This window comes from Globicephala melas, chromosome 17 (assembly GCF_963455315.2).
Source record: "Globicephala melas chromosome 17, mGloMel1.2, whole genome shotgun sequence".
Lineage (NCBI taxonomy): Eukaryota > Metazoa > Chordata > Mammalia > Artiodactyla > Delphinidae > Globicephala > Globicephala melas.
Window position 1 is genome coordinate 22,504,804 of NC_083330.1, and position 15,933 is coordinate 22,520,736.

A 15,933-nucleotide genomic window follows, 5' to 3' on the forward strand; every position below is an offset into this window, starting at 1 on the left:
TGGGTTCAGGTAAAGGATTACATAGAATTAATGCCTTCTTGTTTTCTTTTCTCTGGAATGTATAAAAAAGATGTATTAGTTTCCCATTGTTGCTGTTAACTACACCTTACAGTTCTTTCCTTCCATTCCATTATGAAACCCTCTGCTATGTTTAAAACCCTCCACCTCTGGCTTTAATTTATGTTCAATTTACTAAAAAATATATATTTTTTTATGAAATATCTTTTTTTTTCAAATCTGATATGTTTTCCTTGTATCAAAAGACATGGGGAGGGAACTAAGAAAAACATTGTTATCCTTTGGTACATTAGTTATCTGTTGCTGAGGAATATACTACCATAAATTTAGCATCTTACAACAACACACATTTAAGTATCTCACAGTTTCCATGGATCAGGAGTCTGACACAGTTTTCTGCTTCAGGGCCTCACAGGTAGCAATCAAGTTGTCAGGAGGGTTGGAATCTCATCTGAGGCTCAGGGTTCTCTTTCAAGCTCATATGATTGTGGCTGTTGGCAGAATTCAGTTCCTTGGAGCTGAAGACCTGAAACGCTAGGTTCCTATAGATTGCCCACAGTTCCCTGCCATGTGACCCTCTCTATAGGTGGTTTACAACACAGCAGTGTGCTTCCTCAAGGTCAGCAGGAGAGCAGACTGAGTCTGCTTGGAGTCATAATGTGTATAGATAATGTGCTATAATCATGGGAGTACTATCCTTACCTTTACAGTATAATATAATCACAAGAGTGACAGCCCATCCCAGTTTCTATATTCTATTGGTTCAAAACAAGTCACATGTCCCACTCACACCCAAGGGGAATGGATTACACAAAAGAACGGTAATAAATAGCCTGACTCCATTTTTGATGTTTTATTGCATACAACTTTTATGCTTCACCCTTCCTTCTTCCCCTTCTGCTCACATCTGAGCAAGTGATAGCAAAGTCCTTCCTCTTTGGGGCCTGTGGGAAAGTCACATCACACAAGCCCTGTCTACATGTAAGTACACTGACCTCAGTACCCACTCTAACTACCATAACAACCCCAAATCAAATTCCTTTCCCTGCTCTGTGAGGCCATTGTCAGACCAGGCCAAGACACCTGTCTTGCTCTCCTACAAAGCCTCGTTATGTGAGTGATACACCTTTTCATACCCTCTGGTGTAAGTATGACATCATCATTCTTGACTTCTGAACCAGATTTCAGGTGCAGGGTCCAACCGTTTCTGCAGAGTGTTTACAACAAGCATAAACACCAGGGAGTGGGGATCACTGACAGTCACCCTGGGGTCTATGTACCGCACCAACTTTTGATGTCGCAGGAGGAAAAATGCATAGTCCCTCTAATTTGAAGCTTTTTTAGAGCTTCTGTTATGGGAGATATAGAAACCATGTTACAGGAGATTCTGCCTTGCCATTATAAAAATAGGTTGGATAACTATAGATATAAGAAAAACAACACTTCTGATATTCCATATTTTCAGATGTCAGTAGGCATAATCACAAACTTGATTATATGTGCAATTGACAAAGAATATTTTGAAAATTAAAAGGTGAGAAATGTTTAAATATTGAATGAGCATGAAATATGTGTGTATGTATACATATATACATGTCCCCAGCTGTACCTGGTCATAGGGAAAGTCCAAATGGTCATAGGGAAAGTCCAAATGGATCCTGATTAGTTCTGCATTGGTCAGGAAGTGAAGTGTTTTTTAAACTCCCATCTCCTCACAGGTTTCGAAGACCTCCAATTTTCATTCAGTTAAACTTCCAGTATGTTTTCCATTTGTCTATAGACAATGGGTCAGTAAGGAGGAGGGGGAACACATATTGGAGAATAACGAGTAATGAACTCTTTCAGTTTTGCTCCCCAGTACTTGTAATAGAAAAGTCCAACCTTGTCCTCTCCTTGGTGGAATCAGACCCCTCTACTCTTCCTCTCTAGATATAGTCCTCCTTTCCCACTGTCCTTGCTTTACTAATCTTTGACTACCAAAAATATACCTCCATTAGTACATAGGTGTGTCATTCTGACTTGTACTTGTACACGTATCTTTTTGAGTCTTTTTTTATTTCAGTGTAGGGTTAGGGAAGTAAAAATAGCTCCCAGCTTAATAATAGAGAGTAGAAGAGAGGGGCAAAAACTCAGAAGAAGCAGAAATTAATATTTTGAGCTATAACTCTGCCTCCAGAAATAGATTTGTTTGTTTTAAGTTAGATGCTCTTCCTCAACCAATAATAAGGTGCATTAGTTAAATATACATAAACACAGTATTTTTAATATATCAACTTTGTGGGGAGCTTATTGTGACAGGGAATATGTTTCTTTCTTCTGTATAATTACAGTGTTCATAATGATGCCTGGCAATGAAGGCACTCAATAAATACAGATTTAATTGAGTTTTATATGCTATACTTAATAACAAATAGTTTAATTAGAACAGAGGTTCTCACTTATGCTAACATACTATTATTCTTTATCCTTTGACTTGTGAAATAAATTTATTGTACAAATCTTAAAACTGCTTTTAGTTTCCCCTTAAAATAAAAAATATGTGCTTTTGGTAGGGTATAGGAGCTGCAATAGGTTAATTTTTATCCTTTCGTTACTAATTGATTAACATGGCATACTGACTTGTGACTCTGCCACTCAATATTCAGCTTTTCTTTCTTTGTTGCAAAGTTGTATCATTTAGCTATTGCTGCATAACAAACCATCTCAAGACTTGGTTACTTAAAATAATAATTATTAAATCTCTTATGTCACAAGGCTGTGTGTTGGTTGATCTTGACTAGGCTTGCTCATATTTCTACAAGTTAATTCTACTTCCTGTGTCTCTCATCTTCCTCTTAAGCCCTGAGGATCAGTCCAAGCACGTTCTTCTTGCATTATGACAGAGTCTATAAAGAGCAAGATTTCTCAAATTCAACTGTATTTCTATTTTAGATTGAATAATTCCTTCTTTTGGGAAGTTGTCATGTCCATTACAGGATGTTTACCAGCATCACTGGCCTCTACTCACTAGATGCCAGTAGAATCCCCCAAATCGTGACAACTAATAATGTTTCCAGAAATTGCCAAATTCCCCTGGGAGAAAAATTTCCCCAGGTGAGAACTACTTCTCTAGCAGCAGAAATGTGCAAGGCTTCGTGAGTCCTGTGCTTGGAGCTGCACACCATCACTTCTACTTCATTCTATTGGCCAAAACAAGTTAGATGGAGAATGAAGCAAGAGGAAGCGCAGACCAACTTGCTCATGGCAAAGTTACATGGGAAGGGGTATGAATACAGGTAGATTGGAAGAACTGGGCTGTTAAAACAGTAAATGTACCTTAGCAGTTATAAGTTCAGGAATTTTGCTCTAGTATAGACTCTCTTCCAAGCCCATAATGTTTTCCATAATTTTCAATCTTATTAGAACAAATTTCCAGGACTTGGATCCTGTGCTATGACTAATTCTCTTTTGGTCTGATTGTTTGCAATATCTACAAGACATAATAAGTAGAACATAAATAAAATAACATTACCTCTTTTATACTTTACATATTAGGTTTTTCCAATATAACACACAAAGCAGTCCAATCTAAAAATTATTTTTTTTTAATTGAGGTATAGTTGATCTACAATGTTGTGTTAGTTTCTGGTATACAGCAAAGTGATTCATTATGTATATATTCATATATATTCTTTTTCATATTATATTCCATTGTGGTTTATTAGAGGATATTGAATATAGTTCCCTGTGCTATACAGGAGGACCTTGTTGTTTATCTATTTTATATATAGTCGCTTGTATCTGCTAATCCCAAACTCCTAGTTTATCCCTCCCCCACCCCCTTTCCCCTTTGGTAACCATAAGTTTGTTTTCTATGTCTGTGAATCTATTTCTATTTTATAAATAAGTTCATTTGTTTCTTTTTAAAAAGATTCCACATACAAGCAATATCATATGATATTTGTCTTTGCCTGACTTACTTCACTTAGTATGATAATCTCTAGGTCCATCCATGTTGCTGCAAATGGCATTATTTCATTCTTTTTTATGGCTGAGCAGTATTCCATTGTTTATATATACCACAACTTTATCCATTCATCTGTCACTGGACATTTAAATTGCTTCCATGTCTTGGGTATTGTAAATAGTGCTGCTATGAACATTGGGGCACATGTATCTTTTCGAATTAGCATTTTCTCCACATATATGCCCAGGAGTAGGATTGCTGGTAACTCTATTTTTAGTTTTTTAAGGAACCTCCATACTGTTTTCCATAGTGGCTGCAGCAATTTACATTCCCACCAACAGTGTAAGAGGGCTCCCTTTTCTCCACACCCTCTCCAGCATTTTTATCTGTAGAATTTTTAATGATGGCCATTCTGACTGGTGTGGATTTTTTGTTTTGTTTTGTTTTGTTTTGTTTTGTTTATTTTGTTTATTTTTGGCTGTGTTGGGTCTTCATTGCTTCACACAGGCTTTCTCTAGTTGCAGGGAGCAGGGGCTACTCTTCGTTGTGGTGCGCAGGCTTCTCATTGCAGAGCACAGGCTCTAGGTGAGGGTACAGGTGCTCAGTAGGTGTGGTTCACGGGCTCTAGAGCTCAGGCTCAGTAGTTGTGGTGCATGGGCTTAGTTGTTCCGCAGCATGTGGGATCTTCCCAGACCAGGGCTCAAACCCATGTGCCCTGCATTGGCAGGCAGATTCTTAACCACCACACCGCCAGGAAAGTACCTCAGTGTAGTTTTGATCAATCTAAAAATTATTTATACTGCAATATTAAGTTCTATAAATGATAATAGTTATTCCTCACTTTAAAAAGGTATATTCAGGGACTCCCTGAAATTCAGCTTATTCAGCCAACAAGTATATTAGACTGGATCATATGAAATTGCCAATACTGAATTGAGTTTTTTAACCTTCAAACATAGCAATTTTATATGAGTCAATATGACATATAATAATATCAGTCCCACAATGGTTTTTAGAGTATTAAAAGAGTCGATATTAGTTGATTGTGAATCAAACCAAGACATACAGTGGTAAATAAAAGAGAAATACAGAAATCCATGATATTCATACAGAACAATCTCTAAATCAAGGCACAACAGTATTTTTCAGGAAACATCTGCTCTTTTTTAATAGCTTTGATCAAATTCCAAATTTTAAAAAATAAGATCACAAAAGTTAGAGTTATGACAATGGTTGGAGGTGGTGAGGAGAGGGAAAAAGGATAAAAGAGAGAAAAGAAAATTTTCTTCAGAAAGAGAAAAAAGTAGAACAAAAGAGATTAAAAATGAATTCAAGGTCTGTTATTCTGAAATATTCCTGTGGAGGAAAAATGAATCTATTGTGTTTTGTTTTGTTTTATTTTAATTCTCTAAAGCAATCAAACCTTACCCTGGAAATTAACACAAAGACTAAAATGTTTTCTTTTGAAGCTGGATAAAAGGTGAGTCATCCTTCGAGACCAGTTTCCTAAAAAGAGAATTTGAAAAGAATGAAGTGATAAAAATACAGAGTGAGCACAAGTTTTTATTAAATTTTTGTTAATTATAAGAGAAGACTGTTTAGTAGTGAAACAGTTGGCCACTGTGTTGTTATACTCACTTTGTGATGAATATAAAATAAACGATATCTTTCTTTAAAAAGCAGTAAAAAGTAAACACTGTAATTCTTAGATTAGAGGTTCCAAAACCAAATTAATCATCAGAATTACTAGGGATGCTTTCTTAAAATAAAAAATAAAGCACAGAGACCCCACCCAACTGACAAACTTAGAATCTGGGCTTGAGGTTCAAGAATATGGTTGTTTAAGAAGCTCCACAATTCATTTTTATCACTTAAGTTTGAAAAATCTCAGTTAAAACTAGTGTTCTTTTTTATTTATTTAAATTGATTGTATTTCCACACATGAGAGTCCAAGTCTTTTTTCAGATTCTTATGCCTAGTTGCTCTTTAGTGTTCAACAAGTGACACTTTGTCTTCTCTGTGCTCCGAGGTTCTGTCTGACATTAGGTTAGTAACTATTAATCTTCTAGGTTGCCATAACAAAATACAACGGAGTGAGTGGCTTAAACAGAAATTTATTTTCTCACAGCTCCGGAGGCAGGAAGTCAGGTCAGTGTGGCAGCATGGTTGGTTTCTGGTGAGAGGTCTCTTCCTGCTGGTAGATAGCCAGTTTCTCACTATATCCTCACATGACTCTTTCTCTGTGCAGGTGGAGAGAGAGAGAGAGAGTCTGAGCTCTTTGGTGTCTTTTTTTCTATAAGAACACTAATCCTATGGGATCTCATCTCACCTGATCTCATATAAACTTAATTACTTCCCTAGAGGCCCCATCTACTAATACAACCACACTGGGAGTTAACACTTCAACATATGAACTTGTAGGGAGATACAAATATTCAGGCCATAATAATAACCAATTACTTTACTCAAAAGAATCAAACTTAGCTGGTTTCAAGATGTGTCTAATAGTATCACCTATGATGAAGGAAAAAACCTTAAATGAAATGGGCTGTGTTTACATCTTTTTTCTAAAATGCACAGATATCCAGAACATTGTATAATCCCTAAAACATTCAATAAGTTGTTGTGTGTTACATAATTTTATTCTCTTTAAAGGACCAAGGAGAATACTTGCAATGTCCTCCCTTAAACATTGGCTTTGTTCTCTGGCTTCATCTGCTGCAGAACCCTAAACATCTTTCAAAGGCAGGAGCTGGGAGGAGTTATTGTGTTCCTGATGGAAGAATCTGAAGAAAGGGTGTGTGGAGAGATATATGCTTCTGGAGCAGTCGCCAATTTACAAAGACAAGTTTTTTACAAGTAGTTTACAAAGACAAGTTATTGATTTTTTTCCCTTGGAGAAAGAAAAGCTATAGTAAAAAAAATCAGGAACATTCATGCTATGCTACTGATTAATTCCAAATCAGACTGAATAAGAAAGATTGGATCTTGGTTAGTTAGTTGAGGCAAAGAAAAAAAAATCCTAACTTTAGTCCTAGCAATTTCTAGGATTAATTTAAGGAAAATAATCAGACATGAGATCAAAGATATAGGTAAAGCATGTTCATCAAAGAGCTATCTCCTCCATCATTTCATTTTCCTTTCTCAGCTTCTTTCTGAGTTTTGTCAGTTCTCAGAGTTGGGTTTTTTGCCCTCTCCTCTTGACTTATGGGTTTTAAAAATAGAAAAATAAAAATTGAAATATCTAAAGTACCAATAAAGGGAGAATAATGAGATAAATAATAGTATATTCAGACCATGGGACACATTACAGTCAATAAAAGTGGGAATTACAAGAAATTTTAATGACATAAAAATATTCCCTATATAATAATAGTGAAAACAGCAAATACAGAACTGTACTTAGTATTGTGGTAATTTTACCTCAAAATAAATAGATAAATAAACAACATTCTATTAAGTAGATTAAATATATACTCATACAAAAAAGATCAGAATGAAATATAATTTTAAACTTTACCTGTTCTAATTTCTGGATGGTGAACTTAAGAGTCATTTTTATTTTTCTCCTTTTGTTTTTTTAAATTTTTATTCTAATTATTTGGTAATAAATTTTATTACATTTATGATCAGGACAAAAATGTTTTTAAGGAATAAAAATGAAACAGAACATAAATGAAAGAATCATAGTGTTGCTCCTTCCAAAACTTGGGTAGATGGGATGAATTTTTAAACCTACATGCATCTATTGACTTTTCTCTATGGTAAATTAACATCTAACACTCATAAATCTGAACTTCCTACATTCTAAATTCTTCATCATTCTTGAAGATTTCTTCATCTTGAGACAACAGAACTGGCTTAAAGTGTTAAGAATATAAGAACAGCAGCTTTCTTTCCCCCATTTCTTTAAGATCAGCTTTGAACATCTGCAGTCAGCAGAGCCTGCAGAAGAGATAAATGGCTCCATTAAAGAAATGACCTGCTTCAAGAGAAATGTTGGGAGTGGAGATGCAGCCGTGGGAGCCATTAGCTAGAGATAGTAGTTAAGAACAAGGGACAGGTACAATAAGCCAAAGAAAGCCCACAAGACAAGAGGAGAGGACAAAGAAACAAACCCTGAGAGCTGCCAATGCTCAGAAGGGCTGAGAAAGAAAAATAAAATGATGGAGGAGATTGCAAAATTAATCAAGTAGGGGGCAAAACAGGCAAGAAAGGTGAAGAGGAGAAGCCAGAAATAGTTTTCTTCAGGAGGGAATTGTGAGCAGATGAGAGTGAAGAGAGAAGGGCATTTCAGTTTGGGTAAGTGGTCTAAGCAGAAATAAAGCTATGAGTCCTTTTGGAGACAGAGACTTTAAAAACAGAAAGATATGTTGGCAATCGAATTGTGAAAGATATTGATTCCAGATTAAAAATATAAGACTTTATTCTGCATGCTGTAAGAGCTGAAATGTTTCATTTTAGTGAGTCTTGAAAGCCTGGATTTGAGGAGAGAACAAAAGGTTTCCTTAATTCCACAACTCCCTTGTACGTATTAAGAATAAAGCTGAGAGGTCTAAGAATACAATTACTATAAGTAATACTCTACAGAGATATTGAGAAATGCCTTTCTGGTTTTTATGCTGAATCCAGCCTCTCTACACCAACACCGAATTAAATATTGGAGACAGAGTTTTGAGTGAAGTAGAAAAGAATAGCTTTATTGCTTTGCCAGGCAAAGGGGGCCACAGCGGGCTAATGCACTCAAAACTGTGTGTCCCGACCTGGAGGGGGTAGTGAGAAGTTTTATAGTATTGGTTCAAAGAGGGTGTGATCAGCTCGTGGGCATTCTTCTGATTGGTTGGTGGTGAGGTAATTGGGAGTCAGCATCATCTACCTTCTGGCTCCAGTCTGTCTGGGGTCTACATGCTTGTGGGCAGCATACAGTTCACCTCTCCACCTAGTGGGGATTTCAGTATCTGCAAAACAGCTCAAAGATATTGTTTTATTTATCCCTTGAGGGGGAACCAGGACCCTGTCCCAAGGCTGCACTATTGCTTCTTGACTGCTCCTCCTTTGTCTCTGCTTCCTCTCCCTTCCCTGATTAGCAACTATTTGAACTTGCCTGTTGGAACTCAGGGAAGGTCATGGAGGCTGAATGAAGCCTATTTCCTGTAATCAAGAAACGGGGGCCACAGAAATATTTTTGTGTCCAGGAGCCCCACCAAGTCCTGCTGGGTTTCAGTTTGGCAGGAGCTTGAGAGAGATTTTGAAGCGATGCATTCATGTAAAGATATTGCCTGAATCCCTGCAAAAGGGAGGAGAAAGCATGACAGAAAACTAACAGAGACTCCAAATAAGTTTAGAGAGAATCTAAGAACATTTTGGCAGTTTCCTTGCATCCCCACCTCTTCCAATATGGCACAAGAAGATGGTCTCTAGGGGAAGCTACCTGCACCAGTGCATCCTGGCCCACTGACTGTGTGCAGGTGTCCAAATGGAGCTCCCATGACACCAAGTGGAGTGCAGGGGTGTGAGGGGACTGGTAAATGCCAGGATGCCAGGGAGTGGGGACATCAACTAGATGGTTGAGGCAGGGACCACAAATGTCAGCAACAAGTGCCAGTACACTGTCCAGAATGAAAGAAGATGGGACTACATCTCAGCAGACCATAGCAGAAGATGCAGGAACAGGAGGAATGGAGGCATTCTCTTCCCCTGTGGTTGATGCAGACCCAAAGGACAGCAGGAGGACAAGAGGCTCTTTCCCCACCATTGTAAGGATAGCTGACTTTCCACCCAAGCCTGGTTGCAATCATGGAGAAAGGGAGCGATGAAATCCTAGAGGAAAAAAACAGTCCTGAAAGGGAGTTTAAATTGACTAAATACTTATCACAAAGAGAACTTTTAAATGAGACCGATTTCTTTTTAAAGGGCAAAGTTGAAATTTTCCTGCTTTGGGAAGGAAAGAAGCCTTAAGAATAAGATGAGATGAGATCAGTTATAGAACATACAGAAAGTGGCAATTTCAATGGTCTTGATGTGAAATTATCATGACATGCACCAGACCAGGGTCAAAGGGAAGTATATTTTTTTTAAAAAAAGAATGGTTTTGAAGACCAAGGAAATGATACTTGGAATTAGGGAGTCCAATTTGAGAAGAACAATATTTTCTACTAAATATTATACTTAGTCTCAAACAGCCCAGTCTCTTTTAGCCATGTTACCTTTCCAAAGTTCATTGTAGATTTCTTGGAAGGATGAAATTACATTATGTAAAGCATTTGGAATAATAACTATAATATAGTAAGCACTCAATAAAAATAAGCTTCCATTAATATTACAGTTATCTCTTAATCACATGTTGATGAAAGTACAATTTAGTCAAAACATTGGACTTGAATGAAGGAAAACTGAAGCTATCTACACAAGTGTATAGCCTGCTACCAGGCATTTAACTTCTCTGTTCCTCAGTTTCATAATGAGTAGAAAGTAGTGGAGTAAATGCCATCACCAAGGAGCTGAAATACCCGTATATATCCCTAGGGCAGTAGCCTGAGTGACAAGGCCATTAAATAAAACCAATCTTCATATTTAAGCATCATGTATATGAAACCTTCTAACTGCATCCATTTGCACATAACTGGGAGCAAATTAGAACTCTTCTGAGGAGCTTACTTTGCCAACAAAATCTCAGGCTTGGCTGCAACAGCTTTTTTGAACCCCTAAATCTATGCAACAGCTTTTTTGAGCCCCTAAATCTATCTCTAGGTCCCCAAAATTATACCCATGGGAGAGGTTTTAGAAAGGTGATTCACCAAGACATCCTCCCTCCTTTAAGCCCTCCTCAGAAGAATCAGTGGAAGGAAGGAGTAAACAGGAATCCTCCCCACAACTTCCTCCCAAAACATATAGAGTAGAAGAAGCCAAAGAAAACAAACTACAGACATTTCCTAGAGAGAACCAGGAGTTGCCAGATTACCTTTCTGATGTTGTTTGGTACCTGCCCAGATGTCCTTTACCAGGCCCAGTTGTTGTGCTGTTGGCTGCTAATGGCTGACAGCTGCATCCTCCTCCAGAGATTTGCTCCTTGCCAATCAGAGCCGCCTGACTCAGAGATGTCTGGGTAGTTACCCAAAACCCTGTAGCTGAGTGGTGGCCAGCAGCTAAGAACTCACTGATACAAGTGTAAAAGCCCAACACCATTGCTTCAAGGAGGGACAACTCCCTGGTGCCATTCCTACTTGCAAACTCCCCATGGGATGAACTTGAGTCTCAAGTTAAACGCATCCCTTTGCCTAGCTTCTTCCGCCTTCCCCTCACACTTCCCTCATTTCCTTACAAGATTCTCTTGAGGATACTGTCTCAATAAATGACGTGCATAAGAATCAACATCTCAGGCTCTGCTTCTAGTGAAACATACCTGATGTATTGCCAAGGAGCTTACATCACAACTGCAGCCAGTGAGACTTTACTATAGCTGCCCTGAAGGGTTTGGCATTTGCTGAGAAAAGTAGTCAATGTGTAGTTCCCATTGTTCCTTTTCTGAATTGGAATTTTAACTGTAATTATGAAAGAACCATAAAATTATTACTTTATGGTGTGTATTGAATATATCAGAGGCAGATGACTAGTCTTTTAGCTTATAAGTCACCAGACCATGAGATGCCTTTCTTGGAATACTTCCTTGGGATGATGGTAAATAGATCCTACGTATGAGAAGATATCTATTGGTGTTGGGGAGCCAGACCGGTATAGAGTGAAAGATTTTCTGTTGCCTACCCAATCCATTCTTCCATACTTTCTGACAAACAGCCCCTGATTCTTTTTGAAGTGACAATTCCTCTGTCCATAGAGAGGTATGTTCCCTGCTTCAGAGTAGCTAGGGGTCACAACATGACTTAGTTCTGGATAATAAGATAGAAGCAGAAGTTACAGGACAAAGCTTCTGGGAAAACTTTAGAATTTGGAGAAACATAAATGATATAAGCCTTTACCCCATCTCCTTCTTGCTCCTGGAGAAACAGTGAGAATATCCATCTTATACCAGAAGGTGACAATTATGAGATGAAAACCACATGTTAAGAGTGTGAAAAAAAAATTGTGGAGTCTACAATATCCACCTTTACTATTTAAGACACTCTATGGTAGATTTCTTCTACATCAAATACAACTTAATTCACAAGGTGTGTCAGAAGAAATATGTTCAAAAGATATAATAAGGCAATTTACAAAAAAAATTTCAGTGCAGATTTTCAATAATCGATACAAATTTTAAAGTCTTATTTTGGGATAAGAGATTGGCAAAAGTTAATACAGAAAAGTACACAGTATCAGAAAACCTATGACAAAGCAGCTATTCGTACATTCAGGAAGACACACTGATACATTTCTGAAGGAAGTTTTAGTAAATTGTCTATATGTAAAATGTGTACATGTCTGGTCAAGAAGTCAGTCTAAGTAAGTGCATCTATATTTTCTCCCACCCAACAGCTTCATAAAGGCATTGTAAAGTCAGTATTCACAAATGAATTGTGTAGGTAGAAAATTCAAAAGAATGATAAGCTACTAGAATTACTAAATTGTAGGGTCACTATTGATAAAAGCCAAAAAATGCAAAAAGTAAATTAACAATAAAAACGCCAAATTAAATTATGACATTTCATACAATGTAATAATATAACAAGGTGAATGAAACAACATATATTACAGTGTGATTGGCTCCCACAAACATAGCATCTAGTAGAAAGAGCTACATTCAGAGTACATACTCTGTGATTCCATTAAAATTAACCCAAAAGCAAGCAAAATTAATCAATGGATTTGAAATTAGGATAGAGGAGAGGGGTTCTAGAAGAGACACTGGGATTGGGGACTTTTGTGATGCTGGTAATGTTCTACATATTGATCTAGGTACAATTCCATGGATATGTTCACTTTATGAAAATTCATTGAGTTAAAAAAATCTGTGCACATTTTTGTAACTATGTCATGCGTCCTTAAAATATTGATGTTAAAAAACATAGTAACAAAGGGATATCCAAAAGACATAACACAAAACCACCACATGATGAAGTGAGGGTCATCAGAAGCTTAGGGAATTCAACAAATTTCTGCAGAAAGAAATCAAGTGGTGTCCAAGCCACATGAAGAAGTCACGTGCATCCGCTCCAGTTGACAGCTGCCCCTGAGCTTTCAGCTGACAGCCTGCATCAATTACCACCTTATGAATGATTTATTTTGAATTTCCAGCCCAACAGAGTCTTCAGATAACTACAATCCCAGCTGAGTCTGCTGCAACTCCATTAGAATCCCCAAGTGGGACCCACCTAACAAAAAGTGTTTCCAAAAATCTCAATTTACAAAGTCATGAGTAAAATTAAAAGGTTCTTTTGAAGAACTAAGTTCCGGAGTAATTTGTTACATAATTATAGTAACTTAAAAAAGAAGAGCACCCTCAGTCCTAGTAATAGGAATCTCATATAGAGAGAAGAAAGAAAACTAGAGATGAAATTATTTTTAAAATAAAAACAATGATATGATAACTTTCCCCAGTTTTCAAAGGAAACAACAGTTGTTAAATTGAAAGGACATGATTGATAAGCAAATTAAATGAAAACAGATGTGAAATTTATGTATATACTTGTGAAATTTCAGGCATCAGTGTTTCCACCCCTGGAGCAATCAATTAAGCCAAGGGCCAGAGGGCAGAGCAAAGTCAGGTAGTTACCCCAATTCCCCTCTACTGAAAAGTAACTGGTTAATTTTTTTAAATATTTTATGGTGTAGACACACACATTCACATATCAGGTTACTATGTATTCATTTAAAATTATGATTTAGCCCTATATTTCTTGACCTAGAAAAATGGTCAAAATTTTTACTGAGAGAAAAAAGCAGATTACAGAAGAGGCTATGAAAATAATTGTCAGGGAGTTTGCAAAAGAAAAGTCAACATTTGCTAGATAAGGTGATAAAACAAGGAGCAAATAGGCTTAGTGGTGAAAGAAAACAGTAGTGGTTAGGTGTGTGATAATTTTCTAGACTTGAATTGACAAGAAAGCATAGTGATAAGAAAAATGGACCAGATGGGTAAGTCAAGCCACTCCCCTATAACTACTTGTTGGAAACAAACATTAATTGGCTTAATTCTTCACACTCCTCAGGTATACATTAAGAATTCTAAATTTATTTTTAAAACATGCAAATTATTTTATAACTATATACTATCTTGAGTCAGAGATTAAACTGTTAATAATACAAAAAGTTTCCTATTTTCTCATTTGTGCTGTTGAGTCTTTCTCTTGATAATAAGTTTCTGGGACACTCCATAATTTAAGTGAAACAAAGGAAAACAGAACAGAAATTAAAGGTTAAAAAAGCAAACAGATCAGGTGTTGTAATTTAAAATACTGTCTGATGTTTATAGTTTGTGAACTATATCAAAGTATGAGTATTGACCTCCCAACCTTATCTTTTTAATTGATTACTGCAGAAGCTCTCCTAACTGACCACCATTTAATTTGTCTTATAAACTAACATTTTCCATTTCTTATGTAAAACCTAAATACAGATGCTCACAGAACACAAAATACTCTCCAACCCTAAACTACCCTTTTGTATGCCTGAATACTTCCTCTTGCAGTTTAATTGTATGCCTAATAAGAGTTTATCATATGCAGTTCCAAACCAGTTTGTCTGTTGTATTTGTATTATGATTACATTACTCAAGGAAATATTACACATACACATGAAATACAAGTACAAAAATAAGGGAGGAAATCTAGAAGGATCCTGCTCTGAGATTGATTGTGCTCAACTTTCAGAGAAATAATAATTGGATACTAGATAGTGAGTTATGGGATTGATTTATTCAAGAAAGATGCCACAGACCTATCACCACTGAGTCCATACTCATAGAAAATGCCTTTCAAAATATAGGCAAATAAATTTGCCCTTCTGTGTTTCAAATTTAAGCCAAAGGATTTTTTTGTATGTTCATCAGCTAGATGTCTAGGTTACACTGGAATTACAATGTACAAATTTCAGTCATTTCAAACAACAGTTTATCACACATTCTATATATATATTACAATATGCCTAGAAGAAATAGACTTTAAATATTTATGGATATCTCTGATGAACACCTGTGTTGAGTTTAGCCAACTGCAAAATTACAGTGCACACAAGACTACGCTCACTTCTAAAACTGATTGAAATTCAGTAAGATGGAGAGTCCCCCAACCACCTTCAGGTTAAATAACTCACTAGAAGGACTCAAGTAATTTACTAAATGCTGTTATATTCAGTTATCGTTTACAGCAGGGAAAGGGTACAAGTTAATATAAGCCAAGGAAGAAGCACAGTGAAGAGTCCAAGAAAGGTAGCAAATGTGGAGTTTCTTCTATCCTCTCCCCAAGGAATCTTGAATGTAGTACTTTCCCAGCATTGATGCATGACAGTATGTACAGAGTATTGCCAACCAGGAAGTATTTCCAACTCTGGACACCCAAGCCTTTAGTGTCCAGAGTTTTTATTGGGGCTCTATCACATACCACCCATGTGGCTGTCCTTTGGTCTCCAGTCTCTCCTAGAGGCTCAGGCTGATACCTTTAGTCTTCAGTCCCTTCCTCCAGGAAAAAAGACACTTCTATTAGGTAGGACGTCCCAGGAGACTAAAGATCACCTCCCAGCAGCCAAAGGGAAAGGCCAGACCTGTGTTTAAGTTAACTTAATTCTTCACTGCACAAAACCATATTATACTTTCACATTTGACTGGGTTAATTGACCAAATATATGACCCAATTTCTTTGGATAAGATAAGAGGATTCCTGCTAAAATTAATTCATCCTAACTGACCTTTTAATATCAGCTGCTTATTAATTATCTCAACCATTTATGATCCACACAAAGTACACACAAAACATGCTTCTCTATCCTAGATGGGGAGGGTTGTTTGATAAAGGTAACTTCTGCACAGAAAGGAAAAC

The 15,933-nt window shown here is 36.9% G+C and overlaps 1 long non-coding RNA gene across 1 annotated transcript in view; it reads right to left on the reverse strand.

The window, feature by feature from the left end:
• Window positions 1-5,333: 5,333 nt before the first annotated feature.
• LOC138842405 (uncharacterized) overlaps window positions 5,334-15,933 on the reverse strand; it is a 63,867-nt gene continuing 53,267 nt past the window's right edge. The window contains exons 2-3 of the long non-coding RNA XR_011376885.1: window positions 6,091-6,204; window positions 5,334-5,470 (exon numbers count right to left, since the gene is read on the reverse strand). This is a non-coding gene — a long non-coding RNA (uncharacterized lncRNA). The remainder of the gene's footprint in view (window positions 5,471-6,090; window positions 6,205-15,933) is intronic.